Genomic DNA, 10272 nt, shown 5'->3' with positions numbered 1-10272 from the left:
GGGGGCCAGGAGCACTCATCTCTGCAAACCTGTGACCAGGAGACAAAATAGAGTAACGCCAATCTGTTAGTATGCCCGTCCAAGATGGCGGCCGCTCCCTCATAACAGTGATTGGAGAACTCCACCTCCACAACCGACAACTTTGAGGAGACAGCCTCCTCCTTCAAATAAAACCTGTCTAACCTAGACCTGCACTGACTACCTCTAAAAAAGGTGAACCCCGCGTGGCCTGTGTTGTGCCAGACGTGGACATCCACCAGGCGTGACTCACTATCCTGCTTAGTGCGACACAATCGTGAACCAGCCGGTCTCCGGAACCTTCTATCACAAAGTCTCGTGACATTGAAATCCCCTCCAAAGACCACCTGCCGACTCGAAAATAAAAAATGTTTGATATTCATGAAGAGGCATTTGCGGTCGCACTTGGACAGGGGACCGTAGATGTTAATGAGATGAAGCTCTAACAATGATGAGTTTTTAGTGCGCTTAAGACAAAGACTCATCCATTCTCTCCTTACATACACTCTGGCCCTTGTCTAGTGGTCCTGAGTTAGTCCCCCCAGAGGGCCTTTTATTTCACCCTGAGGAGAATACCCTGCAACCTCCTGAGCCCTAACTGTCACGGACGTGGTTTGTGGAACCACTGTGCCATGGACAGCGTAGAGCCTGGAGGGGTGTGACCAAGCAAGCACCTGACTGTTTACTAGAGCCTCAGATGATGAGGTTAGACTTGACTCCCGATGAACGCCAGGTGCCACTCCAGGACAGACCAACGGAAGCACAGCAGCTGGACCCAGAGGACAGACTGGAGGGAGCAGCAGGCAGAGTTTGCACCAGAGTGCAGCAGGCAGAGTGCAGCAGGCAGAGTTCGCACCAGAGTGCAGCAGGCAGAGTGTCCACAAGTGTTCAGCAGACAGGGTCTGCATCAGAGTATAAGAAAAAAAGTTTGGGTTGAACGATCTAGCCAGCTCACCGACTAGCCCCAGGTGCACGGAATTCCCATCAGGATTTGACGTGAATCAGCAACATATAGAGGTAGGTGTTCCAGCTCCTTAAAACAATTCCTTTAATCTTCAAAATTAAAACACTACAAAAGGCAAAATCCTCATCAGATGTGGATGTGCACAACAGACACTGACAGTCTAACGATGAGTTTCGATCCCGAGATGGATCTTTGTCACAGCAAAGACAAAGATCCATCTCGGAATCGAAATGTGTCGCTAGACCTTCAGTGCCTGTTGTGCACATCCACATCTGATGAGGATTCTGCCGTTTGTAATGTTCTAATCTTGAAGAATAAAGGAATTGTTTTAAGGAGCTGGAATGCCTACCTCTATATGTTTCTGCATCAGAGTGCAGCAGGCAGGATCTGCATCAGAGTGCAGCGAGGACTGGTATGCAACCTTACACAACATAGACTGAAAAACAGGAAGGTTGCTCAGGCACCTCCCTGTTGTGAACTATACTTCTTGGCTCCCTCTTGTGGTCACTAGTGATTTGGCACTTGGATTGTCTTTTACCAGGTTGGTACTCACCTGCTTCGTTAGGCCTGGGGTGTTGCTATTTAAACTTCCTGGATTCTCAGTCCAGTGCCTGGCATCACTGTAATCAGTTCATTTCTGTTTGCTCCTGTCTTCAGGTCCTGGTTCTTTGCAAGATAAGCTAAGTCCTGCTTTCTTATTTTTTGTTATTTTGCTTTGTTCATATTTTTGTCCAGCTTGTACAATATGTGATTCCTGATATTGCTGGAAGCTCTAGGGGGCTGATATTCTCCCCCCTCACCGTTAGTCGGTTTGGGGGTTCTTGGATATTCAGCGTGGATATTTTGCAGGGTTTTTTGCTGACCATATAAGTCATCTTACTATTTTCTGCTATTAGTCAGTGGGCCTCTCTTTGCTAAAATCTAGTTCATTCTTACGTTTGTCTTTTCTTCTTACCTCACCGTTATTATTTGTTGGGGGCTTGTATTACTTTGGGGTCTTTTCTCTGGAGGCAAGAGAGGTCTTATTTTCCCTGATAGGGTTAGTTAGTTAGTTCTCCGGCTGGCGCAAGACATCTAGGATCAACGTAGGTACGTTCCCCGGCTACTGTTAGTGTTTGTGCTAGGATCAGGTATATGGTCAGCCTAGTTACCACGTCCCTATGAGCTGGTATTTATGTTTGCAGACTTTTGCTGTAATCTCTGAGATCCTTGCCATTGGGATCATAACACCTCCCCAGTGGAGAGGAAGCAATATATCCTAAGGACATGGTTGAAGGTCCGGCTGGAAGCATGCAGAGCCTGGGGAAGGGAAGAAATAACTGCAGCATGGGTGAGTGAAGAGAGCAGGGATCCGGCATGGTGCTAACACCAACAACCTTGTCCGCAACCTCCGGCTCCAGGTCCCCGTCGCCCCCCTCTGGAGGGGAGTCCTGGAGGGCCCGGAACCGGTTAGAGCGATCCACCAGAGGGGGGGCGGCTGGACCTTCCAATGGCACCTGGATCAGGGCTACCGCGTCAGAGGGGTCGCACTCCAAGGAGGAGGCTCAAGGCCCGGACCCCCTCTTATCCTTAGTTGTTTTCCTGTTAACCTTTTTCTTTTGCTGTGACCACTCCCCCTCTCCCTCATCCAGACTGTCACCGGATGAAGGTTCCTGGGCAGACATGGCATCCTTTTGCTCCTCCCTTTCAAGTCTCTTGACTTCCTCGCTCAATTCGCTGTCTTTAGGATCCTCAGCTGCAAGTGAAGCACCCGGGTCAGAGTTTAGGGTCATTACTCCCTGCCCCCTGTTCCCATGGCGCTGCTCCTGCCGCCTGATATTGGATGGCGGCAGCCTGCTCCTCACTGGTTCCCTGCCTCCTCTGCCTCTGCTGGTCCCTTCACCGGCGAGATTAGTCCCGGCTTTTGCCTGTCCTGCACTCGCCGCTTTCAGGACCGCATTGGCAAAGGAACGCGGACAGCGACTGAACGGGTGACCGAGGTCACCACACAAGTTACACCTAATCCTGCCACAGGTAACAGCGAGATGGCCGAGGTCCCCACACTGCGCATTTCTGGGTGGTACACTGCGCACTGAAGTGTGTGGGGCTACCACACCTGTGACAGACCTTAGGCTGCCCCCGGTAGAAAATCAAGACCCTGTCCCTCCCAAAAAATGTTGAGGAAGGGATAAGGGTAACTGTTTCCTGAAACCTTCAATTTCACCATGAATGTCCAGGCTCCTGACCAGATACCATGGTCGTCGAGGGTCTTCTCGGGAATACCGATAATGTCGCCGTATCGTCCAACCCAGGTGGAGATGTCCACACAGGAAAGTGACTCGTTACTGGTCAAAACGGTCACCTTCCTGACCGAGTTCTGGCGGGATATTGCTACAGGGAGGAAACCCTGCCATTCGGGGCGACCCCAAGCCGGCTCATGGCGAGACCAGAAAAGCTCAAGGCCCTCCGGTCTCACGAAGCTGACATCGAAGTAGGAGGTCCCATAGGGATGGATCAAGGCGAAGATGTCATATGCCGCGAAGCCCATCCCCAGCAGGAGCTCAGCAACCTTTGACCGATCAGGACAGGCATCCTTGTTACTCACTGGAGACGGGCAACGTTCCTACGGTTACTCCTCTGCCCCGGTGTCGGCAGAGACCAGACAGTCTCTGCCCCTCTATCTCAGAAGGCGGAAAGACCGTGTCTCTCTATCCAGGAAGACAGATCAACCTCCCTCCCCTATACATTGATGGATCTCTCCCTTTTGCTCAGGGCGTCCAGGAAGCAAGTTACCATCCTCAGGGTCACCAGACAAGGGAGCACTACTACCCCCAGCAGCGACAGCTCCTGAATAGCTTGGGGCTGAAGACCCCGCCACCGCTGGGGGGGTAGCGGGACCACTACCTGCTTCCCCTCCACCACCAGTAATGCTCTCCTCATTCACTCCACCACTACTCCCATCATTTCCTGCAAGGCTCCTTTCATTCCCCTTACCATTGCCACCACTTCCCGTCACTTTCTTACCAGTATTGTCACCACCATTTGTCCCAGTGTTTTCAGCACCTTCCACAGTGACATCTATTCCTTCCTCACTTGTGTCTGGCTTCTCTGCACTCTCACCTGCTGGACCGGGGGAGGGGTGCAGCACCACACCCGTTTTCCCTTGATTGGTGCTCTGTTGTGTCTCTGGAGCGCCCTGCCCCCCTACTGCAGCAGTTTGCACTTTACTATTCTGGGCCCGCTGCTTGTTGGGGGCGCCGCCTGCCCTGCACCCACAGACTTCGGGGTCCTGGTGTCACGTTTGGGTGCTGGAGCACTCTGTCCTCCCGTCGCAGCAGGCCGCCCAGTGTTCCCTGCAGATGATTTATCCTGCTTTTTCTGTGCTTTTTGGACACGCTGCTCTCCTGTCGCAGCCGCGTGCCCCTTCTCCGTTGAGGCGCACTGCGCCCCTGTCACAACCGTGTGCCTCCCTTTCGCCGCACCATGTTTCTCGGACCTGCCCCCCACAGCCCCGGCGTCAGCCGTAGTGAGCAGGGATGGAGTTTGCCCACACCGTCCCCCTTTCGCAACGGCATGGACATCCCCCTCGCCCTTCTTGGCCCCGGTGATAACCAGCTTAGCCGCAGAGGGCAGAGAGGGAAACTCCTCGGGGTCCCCTATGTCCGGTGACGTGAGTACCGTATTTTCCGGCGTATAAGGCGACTGGGCGTATAAGACGACCCCCCAACTTTTCCAGTTAAAATATAAAATCTTCTTAAAAGTCGGGGGTCTTCTTATATGCCATGTGTCGTCTTATAGGGCCGATGAATAATGTGCCTTTTGGGGGGGGGGGTGGTCCCGATGACGAAGAGAGGGGGTGTCTCACAGGAAAGTGTGACTGGAGTATCCCCCTATTACCTCATTGTAGCAGCGTGGGGTCTCTGTGCTGGGGAGCGGCGGCGGCTGATCCTCTTTGTGCCGCATGGGTGCTGTGCTGTGGGGCGGCGTATCTTCGTGCAGCGTCGGGCCTCTGTGCTGGGGAGCGGCGGCGGCTGCTCCTCTTTGTGTCACGTGGGTGCTGTGCTGTGGGGCGGCGTATCTTAGTGCAGAGTCGAGGCTCCTCCAGCATCTCCTCAAAGCCCGGAGGCACCGGCAGCTCCATTGCTGCGATGCGGTGGCCTCCGGGAAAATGGCCGCTGGGGACGGCGCATGCTCAGATTCAGATCTCGCCTCCCGAGATCTTGGGACGAGATCTGAATCTGAATATAGATTTTTTTGCAGGTTTTATTGGTACTGAAGTAGTACTGGAGAAACGTTTCAGCCTCAAATAGGCTTTCATCAGTCACGTACTGTGTCTTTTCAGAGTGTGTGGACAGTTCCGATAAAACGGGACGCAGTTATTGCGTGTTGCAAAAATGGCCGCTATGTGGAAGCGTGCGGTACTGTATGGATCGGGATCAGAGATAGACTCAGATAAATTTGCCCAGATGCAAAGTCCTAGCCGCCAAGGGCGACCTGTGTGGTTTGTGCCGGCTGGAGGGGAGCCGCTGTGGGGAGATGTGTTCCTCGCAGACGCGGTGTCCACCGCTTGTCTGTCAAACCACACAGGTCGCCCTTGGAGGCTAGGACTTAGTTTTATCGGAACTGTCCACACACTCTGAAAAGACACAGTACGTGACTGATGAAAGCCTATTTGAGGCTGAAACGTTTCTCCAGTACTACTTCAGTACCAATAAAACCTGCAAAAAAATCTATATTTAAGTTGAGTGCGAGACTTCTTCTATTGCTTACTGAAGGATTTGGGTACCTAGTCTCTGCACCATATTATAGCAGTGCACACGGTGTTTTCTCTATGAGATCTGAATCTGAGCATGCGCCGCCCCCAGCCGCCATTTTCCCGGAGGCTACCGCATTGCAGCAATGGAGCTGCCGGTGCCTCCGGGCTTTGAGGAGATGCCGGAGGAGCCCCGACTCTGCACTAAGATACGCCGCCACCCCACAGCACAGAGCCCTGACGCTGCACAAAGAGGAGCCGCCGCCGCCGCTCACCAGCACAGAAACCTCACGCTGCCACAATGAGGTAATAGGAAGATACTCCACTCACACTTTCCTGTGAGACGCCCCCTCTCTTCGTCATCGGGACCACTCCCCCCCACCCACCATATACACATTGGTCTGCACCCGGCGTACAAGATGACACCCGGCGTATAAGACAACCCCCGACTTTGAAGTTTTTCAGGGGTTAAAAAATACGGTACCTCCACAGCCTCGCCCCCTGCACTGTTCCCTGCACAGACGGCAGCACCGCCAGACGTCCTCCTCCTCTCCCCACCTTGCCTATGCCCCGGACTCACTGCAGAGCCCGTGCCTTTAGGTTTGGTGGGGTTTACCCAGGAGGTGGTAGGTGTAACATCAGCCATAGGTACATACTTGTAACTCACCACCTCCCGTGCAGTCTCCTTCGTCTTCTTCCTCTTCTTGGTTTCCTCCGCTGGCTCGTCCTCATAAAGGAAAAGCGGTCCAAGTTCACTGGAGACTCCAGCTCTCGGATCTCCTGTAGCAGACCGCACTCCTCCTCTTCCTCCGCTGACACTCCAGCCTGTGATGTCGGAGTCCTCTGCCGTGCCGTGAGGCCGCTTCCCTGTTGTTGGCTCTGCGACTCACTCTCCCGGCTTGTTCCAGCTTGTGGGACTCCAGTCACAGCCACATCGTCCTCCTCTTCCTCGTCGCTTAGGACACCGGCTGGCGGCTCTCCTGAGGTATTTAACCCCTTCATTTCTGAGAACCGCCGCTGGTTCTTAAACCTCTCCAGGAAGGGACCTGTGCTTTTCTCAATCCCCTCCCGGAGGAGCACTAACCGGACCACCTCATCTTTGAGGGCTCTGAACCTCTGGGAGGTCGCGGGTTTCTCTTTGTTAGAGGCTCGGGTGTTCAGGATCCAAGCCACCCGCAGCTCCTCCTTCAGCCCGGTCAGTGCTTTGCCAGCGTCCTCGTACTCACGTAGCATGGTGACCACTCGGGAGAAGGTACTCGTGGACTCGCCGGAGCTCTTCTCCCCCCAGGATGTTCCTGGGCTCTCCTTCCTGGGGCCTAGGTTGCCCCTGTCTCCCTCTCTGGGCGGACGATGAGCCGTGTCAGGGTTGGTGTAGGTGGGTATGGTTCTTCTCACCCGTCCCGACCTCCTCAGTCCCTCTTGGGCCGGTTGCTGCTGCTGCTCTCTGTCCCCCGCCGGCACAGATGGGGGAACAGAAGCCTGGGAAGCCATGCCGGCCTCCCAGGAAGCCTGCCTCTCCCTGGGGAGAAGAGAGGCCGACTCTGGGCCTCCTGCTGCTGATTGTGGGCACCTGTCCTACAGTCTCCTTCCACAGTAATGGCTGAAACAGGGAGTAATAGCTGATCTGGCCACATGTGATATTTGGGGGGGGGACAATGACTGGTCACAGCCTACCCCCACTAGTCTGGAAATGTTATAAAAGGATCATGCATGGAAGCTGAATTATTAATACATCAAAATCAAGATTAAAGTGTCCCCATGATGGGAATAAACCAAGGGAAAGCAGATACAAAGTATCTCATGCATTGAACAGAACAATCGCATCTTCTTGGAAAAGCAAAGATCCTCCCGAAATACTGGACATAGAAATAGCAGCAACGTCAACAGGAATATAACCAGGAAATAAGACGAGATAGATTCCCCAAATATATGGAACACTGGGGCGTAAATCACACAGCGGAGATCTGGACTCCTTGTACTGACTGAGGTGGGGAGAAATGATCAGTACAGTGTGCACAGAGCCAGATATGACCCGATCAGCACAGTGTGCACAGAGCCAGAGATGACCCGATCAGCACAGTGTGCACAGAGCCAGAAATGACCCGATCAGCACAGTGTGCACAGAGCCAGAGATGACCCGATCAGCACAGTGTGCACAGAGCCAGAGATGACCCGATCAGCACAGTGTGCACAGAGCCAGAGATGACCTGATCAGCACAGTGTGCACAGAGCCAGAGATGACCTGATCAGCACAGTATGCACAGAGCCAGAGATGACCCGATCAGCACAGTGTGCACAGAGCCAGAGATGACCCGATCAGCACAGTGTGCACAGAGCCAGAGATAACCCGATCAGCACAGTGTGCACAGAGCCAGAGATGACCCAATCAGCACAGCGTGCACAGAGCCAGAGATGACCCGATCAGTACTGTGTGCAGAGCCAGAGATGACCCGATCAGCACAGTGTGCACAGATCCAGAGGTGACCCGATCAGTACTGTGTGCAGAGCCAGAGATGACCCGATCAGTACAGTGTGCAGAGCCATAGATGACCCGATCAGTACAGTGTGCACAGATCCAGAGATGACCCGATCAGCACAGTGTGCACAGAGCCAGAGATGTCCCGCACCCACATGTATCTGGTTTACCATGTTTATAAACAGGAGGTCAGCTGTGTAAATCCATGGCAGATCCCTTGTGTGCGGACCCTCGGTGCCCCCTCCCTGTGCCCCCACCCATCTCCTGCCTCTTCTTTCCTCCCCCAATAAAGAGATTCATCTTGTTACAGAAATCCGTATTCGGGCGTACAAGGAAAGAAGTGTGAATCATTATTATTCTGTTACAACTTGAAAATCAATAAAAATCTATAGAAACAGGACATGAGCCAAATGCACAGACATCCCAATGTAAGACCCCCACTGTGGGCAGGTATGGGACCACCCCACCTTCACTGGGAGAGCTATGGATGGAAGGGAGGAAGGGGCAGAAGGAAGAAAAGTGTGAGGCAGGACTGGGAGGGTAAGGAGCAGGACTGGGAGGAGTGTGGGGCAGGACTGGGAGGGTAAGGAGTAGGAGTGTAAGGAGCAGGACTGGGAGGGTAAGGAGCAGGACTGGGTTGGGTAAGGAGCAGGACTGGGTTGGGTAAGGAGCAGGACTGGGTTGGGTAAGGAGCAGAACTGGGAGGGTAAGGAGCAGGACTGGGGGGGTAATTACCAGGACTGGGAGGGTAAGCAGCAGGACTGGGAGGATTGTGAGGCAGGACTGGGAGGGTAAGGAGCAGGACTGGGAGGAGTGTGGGGCAGGACTGGGAGGGTAAGGAGCAGGACTGGGTTGGGTAAGGAGCAGGACTGGGTTGGGTAAGGAGCAGGACTGGGAGGGTAAGGTGCAAGACTGGGAGGGTAAGGTGCAGGACTGGGAGGGTAAGAAGCAGGACTGGGAGGGTAAGGAGCAGGACTGGGAGGAGTGTGGGGCAGGACTAGGAGGGTAATTAGCAGGACTGGGAAGGTAATTAGCAGGACTGAGAAGAGTGTGGGGCAGGAGAGGGAGGGTAAGGAGCAGGACTGGGAAGGTAATTAGCAGGACTGCGAGGGTAAGGAGCAGGACTGGGAGGAGTGTGGGGCAGGAGAGGGAGGGTAAGGAGAAGGACTGGGAGGCTTTGGGGCTGGGCTGGGAGGAGTGTGGGGCAGGACTGGGAAGGTAATTAGGAGGACTGGGAAGGTAATTAGCAGGACTGGGAGGAGTGTGGGGCAGGAGAGGGAGGGTAAGGAGCAGGACTGGGAGGAGTGTGGGGCAGGACTGGGAGGGTAATTAGCAGGACTGGGAGGGTAAGGAGCAGGACTGGGAGGAGTGTGGGGCAGGACTGGGAGGGTAATTAGCAGGACTGGGAAGGTAATTAGCAGGACTGGGAGGACTGTGGGGCAGGAGAGGGAGGGTAAGGAGCAGGACTGGGAGGGTAATTAGCAGGACTGGGAGGGTAATTAGCAGGACTGGGAGGGTAAGGAGCAGGACTGGGAGGGTAAGGAGCAGGACTGGGAGGGTAAGGAGCAGGACTGGGAGGAGTGTGGGGCAGGACTGGGAGGGTAATTAGCAGGACTGGGAGGAGTGTGGGGCATGACTGGGAGGGTAAGGAGCAGGACTGGGAGGAGTGTGGGGCAGGACTGGGAGGGTAATTAGCAGGAGTGGGAGGGTAAGGATCAGGAATGGGAGGGTAATTAGCAGAAGTGGGAGGCTTTGGGGCAGGACTGGGAGGGTAAGGAGCAAGACTGGGAGGAGTGTGGGGCAGGACTGGGAGGGTAAGGAGCAAGACTGGGAGGAGTGTGGGGCAGGACTGGGAGGGTAAGGAGCAAGACTGGGAGGAGTGTGGGGCAGGACTGGGAGGGTAATTAGCAGGACTGGGAAGGTAATTAGTAGGACTGGGAGGGTAAGGAGCAGGACTGGGAGGGTAAGGAGCATGACTGGGAGGAGTGTGGGGCAGGACTGGGAGGAGTGTGGGGCAGGACTGGGAGGGTAAGGAGCAGGACTGGGAGGGTAATTATCAGGAGTGGGAGGCTTTGAGGCAGG

This window comes from Ranitomeya variabilis, chromosome 4, assembly GCF_051348905.1.
Source record: "Ranitomeya variabilis isolate aRanVar5 chromosome 4, aRanVar5.hap1, whole genome shotgun sequence".
In the NCBI taxonomy this organism is placed as follows: domain Eukaryota; kingdom Metazoa; phylum Chordata; class Amphibia; order Anura; family Dendrobatidae; genus Ranitomeya; species Ranitomeya variabilis.
The sequence above is the reverse complement of the archived record's forward strand: the minus strand, read 5'-3'. Positions refer to the sequence as shown.